The sequence below is a fragment of the Gopherus evgoodei genome, chromosome 4 (genome assembly GCF_007399415.2).
Source record: "Gopherus evgoodei ecotype Sinaloan lineage chromosome 4, rGopEvg1_v1.p, whole genome shotgun sequence".
In the NCBI taxonomy this organism is placed as follows: domain Eukaryota; kingdom Metazoa; phylum Chordata; order Testudines; family Testudinidae; genus Gopherus; species Gopherus evgoodei.
Window position 1 is genome coordinate 149114458 of NC_044325.1, and position 15796 is coordinate 149130253.

Below are 15796 nucleotides of genomic sequence, written 5' to 3' on the forward strand. Positions count from 1 at the left end.
GTTGACATTATTCCGATATTATTTGACTTAGCAAATACTGGAATTAAAGAGATGTTCCTGTTTAAAGAAACACCTGGAATGCGTACAGCACAGTATGCTGACAAAATCACTCTTCAGCTTCTGACTCAGCAGTGTGGGGAACTGTGCTGCCTGGGCAACAGGGGGAGCAGACAATACTGGTCTGTAATGGGCCCAGCTGCTGGCTTTGTTTTTATTTATTGGGGAAGGGGTTAAAAGAAACTGAATTAAAATTAGTACAGCTCAAGCAAAACATTCATGGCTAAACTTGTCATAGTCACACAGCTTGTGATTGTGTAACAGAGAAGAAAACAGACTGACCAGTTCTCCTGCGAGAAGACCTTATTGTTTTATTATTTGCATTACTGTGGGCCCTAGAGACATCAGCTGAGTTCAGGAGCCCATCGTGCTACACACTGTGCATACACATAGTGACACTACCCCAAGGAGCTTACAGTCTAAACAGCTGGATGGTCTAAAGGAAGTATTATCCACATTTTGCAGATGGGGAACTGAGACAGGGAGAATAAATTATTTATCCAAGGTCACACAGGAAGCCTACAGCAGAAGTGCCACCAGTCCAGCACCTTCACAAATCATTTCCAAGTCACTCAAAGAACCTTTCAGAAACATTTCATTCAAGTTCTGTGGGTGTCACTGCTTCTCATGTTAATCCTCAGCTGGGTTATAATCAAGATACTCTCAGGGGCTCTTGGACTATATCACTGATTTTTACACTCTCCAGTTATCTTCCATGATGGTACATTGGGACCTGCCCTTTGCCAAAGACTCTTGGCAAATGAGTTGCTTTACTTGCCTGCAAATGAACATGCAGCTGGCAATCAGGAGAATGGTGGGATGGTCCGTCTCATGTTATGATTATTTATTTGTATTACCTTAGCACCTGGGAGCCTCATCATGACCCAGACCCTATTGTCAATCAAGAGAGATTTCTATGCTCTCTCCTCGGGCCTGGGCTTTATGATCTTGGTCTAAGACACTGTGAGATATAGAAGACTGCTGACTAAAGCCAGGGCTTGCACTGCTTCCTTCTATCCCTGCTCCTTTGATTAAGCTTTATAAATAATAAAATCTGAGACTTGGTTTTAGGAACCCAGACCCCACATCACCGTCTGGATGATTCTTTTATTTAAATCCTATAAAACCAATGTCTCCTGCACATTATTACCCTATAAAGGCTTCATTTGCTTAAAATCTTTTTGGATTGGATGTCAAGGTCAGAGGATTCACATCAGAAACCAAGAATGACTTTGAAGGCTGAAATTTCTTCTTTTTCCTATGATCTCTCAGTCCTCTCACTGTTTTAAACTGAAAAGTCAGTGCAGCTGAGCTCCGATAGGGTCATCTGCAGAAACATTAGTAGGGATGTGTTATGTGATACAATACTCAGAATTAAATCTTCATTAAGTTGAAACACTGAACATGAAAGTGTGATCTTTCCGTTTTTATCCAGCTGTGAACTTTTTCAGCCTTTGGTCTGCATCACCGGTGAGCCATTTACTCTCAGCATTAAGCAGCCTTCCCAGGCACAGGCCTCAGAAACCCAGCACTAAATTCCTAATAGGCTTGCTTGCTCCTGGCTGCTCCTCAGCACAGGCCTCCTTACAAGGGAGGAGGCTGAAACATTTTATCAGACACTAGGGTAGATCTTAGCTTTTAGCAACATCCTTTGCCCCGGTCTTGCTGCCTCTAGGAGCACCTGTTGCCAGATGAGGTGTCCAAATCTGGACCCTTGGCTGACAGTTTTGTCAGGCAAGCCAAAAGTCAGCTTAAGTTGTCAGAGAAATATTACATTTCCATTAATTTCATAGACACACCCCGGCTTGTGAATGATGTGATGAAATTAGCGCAGTAGGTCCTCACCAGCACACTGGGCCAGTTATTAGCACTAATTCCCGGAGAGAATTCCTCTCAGCCATGCGCTATTCATTGACCAGATTCCTCAGCTATGGGCTGAGCCTGTTCAGTTAAATGGCCTTGCATCCCACCCTGCAACATAAGCCAATTAGATCCCAGAAGGAGGTCAGTAACAGTCAGAGGGCCAGACCAGAGTCCTGCTAGAGTAAAGATTTCTCTATAGCACCAGAAATAAAATGTGTTCTACAGTAAACTTCACCTAAACATGCCACATAGCTCTCTCAATGTCTTATGAGCTTAATTTACACTAACATCAATCCCTGCTGCTTCACTGTTGTGTCATCTCTACTCAGATTGCAACCCTCAGCTCCAAATTTTACAACAATAGTTGCCCCCATGGGAGCTGGGACTTGCTGTGTGATTGTCACATACTCCAAATTCTGTTGTGCCTGTTTGGAGAGTGAGGAAAATAAGTACAAGTGATAGGCCTCATCCGACCTACTTATTTTGGGGGATATCAAATAGCCATGCAGCTAAGCTTGACTTTGCATGACCTTGAAGGCTACAGGGATGGCTGGAATTAGCAGCAAACACTGGCATAAGTCCATTACTCAGAAAGAACTTGAAACCAGCACACTCTTCACATGCAGCGGCCACCACCCAGCAGGCTGGATTTCAGTCTGGTATGAAGCAAAAGGCTGCACAAGAAGGCAAGGCACATGATCCCACTTGAAAGAGGCAGCTTCCTCCATCCATGTCTTCACAACCCACCTTGACTTTAACACTCTGCTAAGGTACAGCGCTCTCAGGAATTACAGTGAACAGTAAGCGTATGGAGGGAGAGCAGTAGACTCCAAACCTCCCACAAAGCTCACAAATGTGATTCCTAAAGATGGAAAAATAAATGTTTTAACATAGTCTTCTTCTGCATGACCAGAGAGGTTTGGGGTGCATTTAGATGGGGAGCTCCGTAGAGTGGCTGTACAGAAGTGAGAATTGTCAGCATTTAAATAATGGCCTAAGTTTCTTTGAAAATGGAACCACACACCAGCACTCTTGCAGCAGTGACAAATATGGCATAAAAGCCTAATCAGGCAGAGTTCAGCCTTGTCTCACTTGTCTGTGATACTGTGGTTTCAGTGATTCATGCTACTTGGTTTCATGCATAGAGGTAATATGCTGAAACACTGAAGTTACAAAAATTCTAATTGGAATTGAGATAATGTTTTTTTAAAACAGCCAAGATAATTAACTCCTGAAAAAGATTCTCAATTCCTCATCAGTTGGACTCTTTAAAACAAGGTTGAATGACTTCCTAAAAGATACACACTAGTTCAACCACAAGTTATTGGGCTTGATGGTGTCACTTATGTAGCAGGCAAAATGAATTCTTCAAGTGCTTGCTCATATTGATTCCAATTAGGTGTGCGCACGCCATGTGCATGATCGTCGGAAGATTTTACCCTAGCAACACTCGGTGGGTTGGCTGAGGCGCCCCCTGGAGTGGCACCCTTATGGCGCCGGATATATGCCCCTGCCGAACCAGCACCCCCTCAGTTCCTTCTTACCGGCCATGATGGTCATTGAAACTGTGGAGTGCAGCTTAGCTGATCTCCACTTCCCTAGCTCTTAGCTCGTTTATACTTGTAGACAGTTGTTATAGAGTAGTTGTTGTTAGTTTCTAATTGTAGTTAATAGTAGTTATTGTTGTTAGTGTACATAGTAATTGGGGGTAAGGGATTTCTCCCCATCCCTCCCTACCCGGGCTCATGCCTAGGTCTCTGGGTTTCAAACTGTGCTCAGCCTGCCTTAAGCCAATGCCTACGGGAGACCCCCACGACTCCTGTTTGAAGTGCCTGGGGGAATCCCATCAATCAGATAAGTGCCACATTTATAAGGCATTCAAGCCTCGGACAAAAAAGGAGTGGGACTTTCGTTTGAAGCAGCTCCTTATGGAAGCGGCACTTAGCCCAATGTCCTCGGCTCCGCGCCGAGACCTGGTGCTGTTGGTCCGAAGCGCGCCTCCGGCACTGGAAACAACAGCTTCACAACCCAGAACCGGCAAAGACTCCCGGCACCGGACATCTCCAGCACTGCTACCAGCGTGACACCACTTGATGTCTCTGGGACCCAAGAAGCAGCACAAGCAACTTGCTGCTCCTTTACAGTTGCCGGCACTGCCTGTGCCTCCCTTGGAGCAGCGTCCTGTCCCGGACCGCCCCGCAAAGGCTCCAACTCGGGCACTGTTGATTCTGGCGCCAGAAGCACCGTTGAATCCGGTGCACATAAGCTCCCCGGTGTGTACTGTAGTCGAGCTCAGCCTACCTTCCACCCCGGAGACTTTCTCCACGACACGTGACCTGATTGCGTTCACTGAGCTGGGACCAGCGCAACCTTTGGTACCGCCAGTGCTGGCTGTTCCCTCAGAAGAGAAGCCCTCCATGATGCGCACTCCGTCGCAGAACAAGAGGGGTTGGCACTGATCTTGGTCCCAATCCAGGTCGCGGTCCCGATCTCAAGGTTGGTCTCATCCACAGCACCACTCGTAGTCCTGGCACTGATCACCATCTTGGTGCCGGTTGCACTTTTGATGCCGCTCTGCCTCACAAAGATCTCCTTCCCGGTACAATTGGTACTGGTCCAGATCCTGGCACCAATCGACTTGACGTCGATCCCGGCAATCACTCCGCCCGTAGATCTTTGTTGAGATCCAGATCTGCCTCTTGGCACCGACACGACTGTTGGTCCCGATCCAGGTTGCGGTACCGTTCAAGACCGTGGCACCAATCTCCATCTGCATAGCGCGAGGCACCAAGGCAGGACAGTGCGACCCAGCATGAGTGGGCGGCTCCATCTTGGCCGTCCCGCCCTAACTTGAGGGCGTCCCAAGTGGAAAGTGGATACCATGTCCATGACCAAGACGTGGACGGCACTAGCCAAAGGCATGATAAAGGGCAGGATCCCGCTCAGGGACCTCCACAATGGTCCTTTTGGACCCCCTGGGCATACCATCAAGCCCAACGTGTCCCCTTGGGGGCTTCTTGCTCTGCCCACTCAGAACCCTGGGTCTTGGAGGCCACTGTCAGTGGCCCCCCCCCAGGGGGGCTCGGAGGCGACAGCCCTACCCTCAGCTCAGGCCCGTGCCCCTAGCATGGTGGACCTAGGGCAGCTGGATCCCCCCCCAGCAAGACTTGCCTCAAGACCCGTTAGTCCCTCCTTGTCTTCGCCTGACGAGGCAGTAGTGGGTACATCCTCCTCTGGTCCCCCACCTCTATGCACACCAAGACTTGCTTCGCAAGGTGGCACAAAACATGAACCTCCAGGTGGAGGTGGTGGTGGTGGTCAAGGATCCGGTAGTCGACATTTTATCTGATGATACCCCAACACATATAGCCCTGCTGTTTATTCTGATCATCCAGACTAATGTCCATACAATTTGGCAATCTCCGGCGTCTATTCCTCCCACTGCCAAGGGAGTGGGGAGGAAGTACTTGATCATCTCCAAAGACTACGAGTACCTGTATATTCGCCCCCAACCATACTCCCTTGTCGTACAGTCCGTTAATGACATGGAAAGACACGGCCAACAAGCTCCTGCTCCTAAATCCAAGAACGCTAGGCGCCTGGATTTGTTCAGGCGCAAGATATATTCTACTGGCGGCCTACAACTCAAAGTGGCTAATCAGCAGACCCTCTTGAGTTGCTATAATTACAATACCGGGAACTCGATGGGAAAGTTCAAAGAATTTATTCCTCAGAAGTCCAGGGGGGAGTTCGGGGCCTTACTGGAGGTGGGCAAGAAAGTAGCCAGGACATCTCTGCAAGCCTCAATAGAGGCAGCAGACTTGGCAGCTAGGAGTCTGGTCTTGGGCATAGCTATGTGCCGCAGTTCGTGGCGGCTGGTCTCCGGTCTCCCGCCGGAACCGCAGCAAACTATTCAGGACCTGCCCTTTGATGGCCATGGTCTATTTTCAGACAAAACTGATTCCAGAGTCTGAAGGATAACCAGGCCATCATTGGGCATGCATACCTTGGTGACGCAACATAGGCCCTTCCGACCCCAACCACAGCGCACCTACCATAACCCTCAGCCAAGACAGAACTTCTCTAGAAGATGTGGCCAGGGTGGTAGGAGGAGACAATCTGGTCCTCAGATGGGCCAGAACCAGGCCCCATCCCCCAACCACTAGCAGGGTCCAAACAAAATTTTTGAAGGTGCGCCCGAGGGCGGAGCACAAATCTCCTTCCAGGATCCTTTCCCATCTTTCACCAACCGGCTGTCCTATTTCCTCTCTGTGCGGTCCTGCATAATGTCGGACCGCTGGGTCCTACGTATAGTGGAAAGTGGGTACCACCTTCAATTTGTTTTGTCCCCCCCCTCCCATCCTCCCTCCCCATCCCTCTTCAGGGACCCCTCTCATGAGCAACTCCTCCTACAGGAGGTGCAAATGCTAACTATCACAACTATAGAGGAGGTTCCAAAGATACTAAGGAGCAGGAGGTTTTACTCCCACTACGTCCTAATCCCCAAGGCAAAGCGGGGGCACTACGGCCCATTCTGGACCTGCCCGGGCTCAACAAATTCATGGTAAAGTTGAAGTTCTGCATGGTTTCCCTGGGGACCATTATTCCTTCCCTGGTACCTGGAGACTGGTATGCCACCCTCGACATGAAAGACACGTGCTTCCACATAGCGATTTACCCGCTGCACAGGCGCTTCCTTCGCTTTGTGGTCAATCAACAGCACTTCCAATTTACCGTCCTTCCCTTTGGTCTATCCACAGCACCAAGGATCTTTACAAAATGTATGGCCATCATGGCTGCCTCACTCCGTCGGCATCGGATCCAAGTGTTTCCGTACCTCGACGACTGGCTCATTCGGGGTTGCTCCGATGTCCAGGTGCAATCTCATGTTCAGTTCACCATGAGCTTGTTCAGACAGCTGGGCCTGCTGCTCAATGTCGAAAAGTCCACTTTGCAGCCGACCCAAAGAATAGACTTCATCGGAGCAGTCCTGGATTCAAATCTCGCCCGTGCATGCCTACTGCACGGCTGCTTCCAGTCCATGGCAAGCATTATCCATGGCCTCCAAAGCTTCCCGACCTCGACAGGACGCACGTGCCTCAGTCTACTAGGACACATGGCGTCCTGCATCTGCATGACCAGACATGCCAGACTGTGCCTCTGGCCACTTCAGGCCTGGCTCTCATCTGTGTACCATCCAGGCCGGGACAATTTAGACACAGAGCTCACGGTACTGACAGAAATCTTAACCTCCCTGGTCTGGTGGCTGAACCCAACTCGGTATTCGGAAGGACGCCATTCCATGCCTCACAGCCCACCCTGGTCCTAACCACTGATACATCATTTCTGGGCTGGGGCGCTCACCTTGTGGACCTTCAAACACATGGCCTTTGGTCCAGACAAGAGATATTCCTGCACAACAACATATGGGAATTGAGAGCTGTACGCCTGGCGTGTCAGGCATTCCGCAAACACCTTCAGGGCTGTTGTGTCACAGTTTTCACAGTAACATAATGGCCGTTTTACATCAACAAACAAGGGGGAGCACAATCATCCCCCACCTCTGTCAGGAAGCCGTTCGCCTGTGGGAATTCTGCATAGCCCACTCAATTGACCTGGTGGCATCGTTTCTCCCAGAAGTCCAGAACACCTTGGCAGATCACCTCAGCAGATCCTTTCTGGCTCACAATTGGTAGACTCACCCAGACGTTAACCATTCTCTTTTTCTGGAAGTGGGGATTTCCCCACATAAACATTTTCACCTCTTGCGAGAATCGGAAGTGCCAGGTGTTCTGCTCTCTCCAGGGGCGCTCCCGGGGCTCCCTGTCGGACACCTTCCCTTATACCGTGGAAAGACCACCTGTTTTATGCCTTTCCTCCATTCCCGTTAGTCCACAAGGTCCTTCTCAAGTTGCGCAGAGACAAGGCCCACTTAATCTTGATCGCCCCTGTGTGGCCCAGGCAACATTGGTATACCACTCTCCTTGATCTGTCGGTGACCACCTCAATTCCACTTCCGCTATGGCTGGACCTGATCACTCAGGAAAACGGCCGACTCTGTCATCCGGACCTGCAATCCCTCCATCTCACAGCATGGATGCTGCATGGCTAACCCAATTTGAGCTACGTTGCTCCTGCTCGGTGCAGAACATACTTTTGGGTAGCAGACAGCCCTCTACTAGGTCCACATATTTGGTCAAGTGGAAGAGTTTCTCCTGCTGGTGTGCCCTGACCAACACTGCCCCTCTGGAGATGCAAGTACCTACCATCTCTTGTCCTTGAAGCAGCAAGGCCTAGCAGTTTCATCCATCAGAGTACACCTAGCAGCGATTTCGGCCTTCCACCTGGGCGAAAATAGGCGCTCGGTCTTCTCCAATCCCATGGTCAGCAGGTTTCTCAAGGGACTGGAACATCTGTACCCGCAAACTCGACATCCAGCCCCTATGTGGGACCTCAGCCTGGTCCTATCCAGACTCATGGGTGCCCTGTTCGAGCAGAGGCCACTTGCTTGCTCCTGTACCTTTCCTGGAAAACAGCTTTCCTTGTAGCCATCACTTCGGTGAGATGTGTGTCAAAGCTTCGAGCCCTCACATCGGACCCACCGTATTTGGTGTTTCATAAGGACAAGGTACAGCTGTGACCACACTCTTCCTTCCTTCCTAAGGTGGTGCCTGCCTTCCATGTCAACCAGGACATCTTCCTTCCAGTCTTCTATCCAAAGCCGCACTCTTCTCGACAAGAACAACAGTTGCACTCCCTAGACATTTGCAGGGGCCTCGCCTTTTACACTGAACTAAAGAAACCTTTTAGGACGACAACCCAGCTGTTTGTAGCTCTGGCATACTGGATGAAGAGTCTTCCAGTCTCCAAACAGCACATCTCATCCTGGATCACATCATGCATCTGTGCCTACTATGACTTGGCTGGTGTCCCAACTATGCACCTTACTGCCCACTCCACTCGGGCTCAAGCTTCGTCCTTTGCCTTCCTGGCTCATGTATCCATATAGGAGATCTGTAGGGCAACAGCTTGGTCATCGGTTCATACCTTTGCTTCCCACTATGCGATAGTGCAGCAGTCCAGGGGTGATGCTGCATTTGGTTCAGCAGTCCTTCACTCTGCGACATCTCACTCTGACCCCACTGTCTAGGTAAGGCTTGGGAGTCACCTAAATGGAATCGATATGAGCAAGAACTCGAAGAAGAAAAGACGGTTACTCACCTTTGTAACTGTTGTTCTTCAAGATGTGTTGCTCATATCCATTCCAAACCTGCCCTCCTTCCCCTCTGTCAGAGTAGCCGGCAAGAAGGAACTGAGTGGGTGCTGGATCAGTAGAGGCACATATCTGGCGCCATGAGGGCGCACTCCAGGGGGTGCCTCAGCAGACCCATCGAGTGTTGCTAGGGTAAAATCTTCCAACGATTGTGCACGTGCCGCGCACACACCTAATTGGAATGGATATGAGCAACACATCTCGAAGAACAACAGTTACAAAGGTGAGTAACCGTCTTTTCTCTTCACTGACAGATTCAATGGGTGAAACTCTCTGCCCTGCAATATACAAGAGTCAGACTACATCATAATGGTTCCTTTCTAACATTAAAATCTATTAATCTGGATTGTTTAACATCAGTGTTCTTTTTATTCACTATCATTTCAAATTGTGAAGCATTCTGTGACTACAAACTCCATAGTATTGTTCCTTTTTAACATATAAGGAACAGTCTAGATTCTGTGTCCACCACCAAATTGCAGCAACATGATGGGCAAAGAGAAACATACACATAGTCTACTGGTCCTAAAAGAGTACTTGCAACCCACTTGCAACTGACGCCATAGAATTTATTAACTCAAAAAGACTGAACAATTGCAAAAGCTATTATTGAACAAGAATTTAAGATGGAATTTTCCCCAGAACAACTGATTTTGCATCAGGGACACTTAGCAGCAGAGAATGAACAGAAGATATGCAAATATTTTTTCACACTTGTAGGAAGTGTCCTTTGTCAGGATAGTGGCCACCAAGAATAGTATTGGTCCCTTGTAGCAGTTTCAGCCCCCTGTGTAATTCACAGATGTATGTGTGTGGCTACTGCTGAGAGACAGTGATGACAATTTGAGGAATTGTTCAAGAAATCTACAATTCTTGCAGAGAAAGGATGGCCAGCATTGTCCAGTGAGCACACTGCAGTAAAGGGTGGGTACCCTTCCCCAGTTAATGATCCCCAACACATATAAATAACCAAAGATTTCACGGTTTATTCTTTTAAAAAATACTTTTATAAGCAAAATAACTGATTTTAAATTTAAATCAGTGAGAGTCTATTGAAAACGGCTATCTTTCCAATGGAACATAAAGTAGCCCCTTGATCCAGGATACAGACTCCTGACAGTTCCCATCTATCCTGCAGATTGCACATTACTATTTTCATCTGGGTTTGGCAGTCCAAAGGCATGTGGAGTGTCATGTGTATACAACTGAGACACCAAAGAGCCCAGAAATTACTTGAAACCAAATCTACCCTTTGTTAATACCTGAATTCTATTACAAACAACAGTAGAATGAACAGTAAGAATAATACATATTGAACTCTCTTAAACATTAGCAGAGTGGGGATGTTAAAGCAATATTGTGCAAGTCACCACTTTGCTATCTAGGATATAAGGGCTATCAGGATAAAAAAAAGTCATGTACACCTCTACCTCAATATAACACGACCCGATATAACACAAATTCAGATATAATACGGTAAAGCAGTGCTCCGGGGGGGGGGGGGGGGAGGCAGAGCTGCACACTCCGGTGGATCAAAGCAAGTTCAATATAACGCGGTAAGATTTTTTGGCTCCCAAGGACACCGTTATCTCGAGGTAGGGGTGTATTTTAAAAAAATATCTTTCCTCTGTTACCATCACCTGAGATTATTAACCAATGATTACCTTAAAAAAATAATCTCATTTTCTTGGTCTCATTTATGCTGCTTGAGTCTGTTTCTCTCAGCTGAGACAGCGAAGGTAGTATTGCGAGTTTCACTTTCAGGCTACTGTGCACTAACAAACAGGAGACGTCCACATTGGAAGACCTCTCTAAACTGAAAAAAGCAACAGAGTCCTATGGCACCTTATAGACTAACAGATGTATTGGAGCAGAAGCTTTCGTGGGTGAATACCCACTTTGTCGGATGCATGTGACGTCAGACAACGTGGGTATTCACCCACAAAAACTTATGCTCCAATACATTTGTTAGTCTATAAGGTGCCATAGGACTCTGTTGCTTTTTACAGATCCAGACTAACACGGCTACCCCGATACTCTCTAAACTTAAATAAAAAAAATAAAAAAATTACATGAAAATATTGTTTGTATTTGGATTTGTGGCCCCCTCACCTCCCAACCAGCCTTAAAAAATTCTTGGGTTTGAGTCCCATCCCCACTACACAGAACTCCTACAAGTGGCTGACGATACGCTGACGGAGATTTGGCCACAGCTACGCATATGCAAACCCAATGAAAAATATATTTTAAAAATAATAAATCAGGTTTTGTAGCTTGAAAAATTCCAGCATACAAAATCATTCACCAGCAAGATGAGTGCTGTGCTGCTTTCACGCTATATGCTTAGATTTTCCCCATTTAGCTCTCTCCCAAATCAACTCAAAACCAGTAAATACATTACACTCTGTAATGGATGTTGGGCATGGAGGATACAGCAGCCTTATTCTTAACGGGTGTTAGAATCAGTCAACTAGCTTGCAGTACCAGAAAGGATTTATGGAGAACAATCAGAACAGCAAACATAGAGCTCAGCCATGAAACTCTTGGAAGGTAAATATGTTTGCTGCGAGTTTTATTGAGATCACTATATGGGGTAGCAACATATGCAAGGGAGGAGGGAGAAGAGAAAGAAGAAGAAGTGAGAGTGCATAAGGATGAGTCCAGTTTCATCATGATCATACACCTGGTTTAGATTTGACATTTGTAGTAACAGAGCTATGGTGGCAGTATTGATGCAAGGAGGAATGAACTGCTGGAAAGCCCTTAGATAGATCAGACTTATCCTAGCAGGAGATCACCACTGAGCAATATGATGTTTGAGAGCCCATGTACAATGGGCCCGATTCAAAGCCCAGTAAATTCAATGAGAGTCTTCCCATGGACTTTTCTGGGCTTTGGATCAGGACCTACGAAATGACTTGATGTGACCTAGACAACAGAACTAAGGAGAACAGACAAAACAGAAGAGCAGGTAGAAGAGAAGAAGCCTTCCACCAACACAGGGACATAGCTCAAGGGCCTGCTCTCATGCTGCAGAGGCAAGGTACAGAATGCAATACTAGGTAAGCGCTCAGCACACAGAGGAACTAGCTCCCAAGTGAGTTTGTGCCTGCACTTGACCATCTCATCTCCAGTCTCTCCAATTTATCTGCCCCAGACTTTTGCCCAAACATGCACTTCCCTGATCAAGCCTGTCACTCTAAGTCTCTGGACTAGGAGAGAATGAGCCTCCTACAGTGGGTTACCCTGAGTGAACGAGGGATGGATGTGCTCAGCTTGGCTTATGGCACTCAGCCAAATAATAGATTAAGGCAGAAGTTCCTAAGGTGAGCAAAGTACCTGTCACAACAACACTTCAGGTGTTGTAACACACAGGGAAGGGGGCTCTTGAGATCTTATGTACTCTGATGTTGTGTGTCTGAGACCTGAGTGCACTGGGGGCTGTTAGAGTTAATGGCCTTTTTATGATTACAGTTAAATATAGCTAGGAGACAAAGTACAGTCAGTTGCTTCACACTGGTCTTGGCCATAGTTTTTGAACCACTTTAACAATACTGGTTTAGGAATACATATAGTTAATATGTGCAACTCCTAGCGTGGATGCAGTTATACAGGAGCTTGTTATAGAATTTTAGAATCATAGATTAGAAGGAAACACAAGGGTCATCTAGTCTAGCCCCCTGCCAAGATGCAGGATTTGTTGGGTCTAAACCATCCAAGACAGATGACCATCCGGCCTCTCTTTGAATACCTCCAGCGAAGGAGTTTCCACAACCTCCCTAGCCAGTCTGTTCCACTGTTATTACAATTAAGAAGTTTTTTCCCTGAGATTTAATCGAAATTTGCTATGCTGTAGTGTGAACCCACTACTTCTTGTCATGCCCTCGGGGCAGCAAGAGAGAACAACTTTTCGCCATCTTTTTTTATGGCAGCCTTTCAAGTATTTGAAGAGCGCTATCATGTCACCCCTTTATCTCCTCTTTTCCAAACTAAACATACCCAGTTCCTTCAGCCTTTGGTCATATGGCTTGAATTCATCCCTTTGATCATCTTTGTCATTCATCTCTGGATCCTTTCCAGTTTCTCTACATCCTTTCTATACATTGTTGGCCAAAACTGGACACACTACTCCAGCTGAGGCCTCACCAGTGCTGAGTAGTACTATCACCTCCTGTGACTTGGATACCTCTGTTAATACATCCTAAAATAGCATTTGCTTTTTTTTTTGCAACAGCATCCTACTGCTGACTCATGCTGACTCCAGCACAACTCCCAGGTCCTTCTCAGCAGTGTTACTGCCAAGCCAGTTATCTCCCATTCTGTATTTGTGCATTTCCTTTTTCTTCTATAAATGTAACACCTCATATTTATCTGTTGAATTTCATTTTATTGTTTATAGCCTAGTTCTCCAATTTATCAAGATCCCTCTGAATTTTAGCTCTATCCTCCAAAGTGTTGGCAAATCCCCCCCACTCGTGTCATCTGCAAATTTGATCAGTATGCTCTTTATTCCTATATGCAGGTCTGTAATAAAGATGTTCCACTTTACTCTGTGCTGATTAGGCCTCAGCTGGAGTACTGTGTCCAATTCTGGGTGCCACATTTCAGGAAAGATGTGGACAAATTGGAAAAAGTTCAGAGAAGAACAAAAAAATGATTAAAGGTCTAGAAAACATGATCTATGAGGGAAGATTGAAAAAGTTGGGTTTGTTTAGTCTGGAGAAGAGAAGACAGAGGGGACATTACAACAGTTTTCAAGTACATAAAAGGTTGTTACAAGGAAGAGGTAGAAAAAATGTTCTCCATAACCTCTGAGGGTAGGACAAGAAGCAGTTGGCTTAAATTGCAGCAAGGAGGGGTTTAGGTTGGACATTAGGAAAATCTTCTTAACTGTCATGCAGTTAAGCACTGGAATAAATTGCCTAGGGTGGCTGTGGAACCTCTGTCGTTGGAGATTTTTAAGAACCAGTTACACAAACACCTGTCAGGGATGGTCTAGATCAGTGGTTCTCAACCTATTTACCATTGTGGGCTGCATCCACTACTACTTATAGGGTCCTGAGGATGTCACATGGACCACGGCTCTGTGCTGATTGGGCCGCAGGTTGAGAAGCACTGGTCTAGATAATACTTAGACCTGCCTTGAGTACAGGGAACCGGACTAAATGACCTCTCGAGGTCCCTTCCAGTTCTATGATTCTATGTTAAATACCACCGGATCCAGAGCAGATCCCTGTGAAACCTCACTTGAGACCTTGCTCCACTTACTAGCTACTCTTTCAGTTATCAGTACAGCTTATTCCTGTACACATACACCAGCACATTGGGATATTTGTGGCCACGCTAGACGACTGAACTGCTTTAACTGTAGCTGTTTCTAAACTCATATGATAAGAATGATACAGAGATTGTGTAGATCAACCTTTGGGTGTGTCCTACAGATCTCCCACTGAATCCCCTGTCCAAGGATCCTAGGGTAAAATCTACATTACACAATCCTTGTCCAGTCTCATTAACTTTACGATTTGGTATTTCCCAACAGGAAGGGTTCTACTTAGGGAGGCTATAGAAAAAGTAGATGAGAGTTTGCAAGCTCAAACATTAACTCCAGAGCCTCCCAGAAGCTGGAGTCATAGTTAGTGTGTTTTTAACAACAAATAGCATGTGTTACACTGTTTTAACATGGAGAATGCTTCTCAGATGCACTTTCAGCTACTTAACATGCTGCAGACCCAGCCAAATAGGATATTTAATCTTCATATGGTTGAACTCATGACCTTTAAACATCAAATACCAGCTGTAAAGGAACAAGATTTCTTAATACTTTCCTGTGAGTGTGCTCTGATAGCATACTTTCTAAAGAAATCCCTTAAACACTGCACTTGTTGTCCCTTTTCCCACACAGTCTGGCAGAAGAAAATAGTTCACATTTCCAGGTAATCTAAACAATTTGCACAGACCTGACTAAAATAATCTTAGTGGCCAGAGATACCTGCCTCTCCTGCACAGGGCATCCCCAGGCCACGATCTTTCTAGGTTGGCTCTTACTTTCAATAACCTGAGCAGATGCAAGACACAAGACCCAAAGTCCTCACAATAGGGCCACCTCAGAACACAATCATGGTTGCTTAGAGAAAGCAGACAACACATTATGCCAGACTCACAATTCTCATGTCCCCCTGCCAACCCCAGACATATAACCAACTACCAACACAAGGTGTTAGGAGCGTTTTTGCGAATCAAGAACCACATCTTGTCACGTAAGAAAATGTACAAGTTTCCAGTTACTGACAGACAAGACAGTACATGTTTTACTACCAAGGGTTTTCTTGGACCTGTCCCAGTAAGGAGGGACCTGTAACTTCAAACAATGGGATCAAGAAACCACAAGACAAAAGGACCCTTAGTCAAGAATCCAACATGCAGATCCCAAGCAGCACTCTCCATAATGCTACCCATCCCTGCGCATGTATGTGTATCATTGGAAGTTTTATGTACAGAGATTTTACTCTGAAATAAGGTATCAGTTTCACACCAGCCAAAAGCAAAGTTATTTTAGGAACTACACTTGTATATAATGTCACTAATGATTATTTGGGGGTA

General features: G+C 46.4%; 2 protein-coding genes across 4 annotated transcripts in view; both read right to left on the reverse strand.

Annotated features, from left to right (window-relative positions):
* The window catches only part of AMPD1 (adenosine monophosphate deaminase 1), a 37109-nt gene that overhangs the window by 17262 nt on the left and 4051 nt on the right, over positions 1-15796 (reverse strand). Inside the window, exon 1 of one of the 2 annotated variants that reach the window (XM_030561794.1) lies at positions 13257-13288. The exons of the other annotated variant lie outside the window; for it this stretch is intronic. The gene's annotated coding sequence lies outside the window, so the exon portion shown is untranslated. Of the gene's footprint in view, positions 1-13256; positions 13289-15796 lie in introns of those variants that run through there. 2 annotated transcript variants of the gene reach the window in all.
* NRAS (NRAS proto-oncogene, GTPase) overlaps positions 1-15796 on the reverse strand; it is a 32160-nt gene that overhangs the window by 6228 nt on the left and 10136 nt on the right. Inside the window, exon 6 of one of the 2 annotated variants that reach the window (XM_030561797.1) lies at positions 348-1384. The exons of the other annotated variant lie outside the window; for it this stretch is intronic. The gene's annotated coding sequence lies outside the window, so the exon portion shown is untranslated. Of the gene's footprint in view, positions 1-347; positions 1385-15796 lie in introns of those variants that run through there. 2 annotated transcript variants of the gene reach the window in all.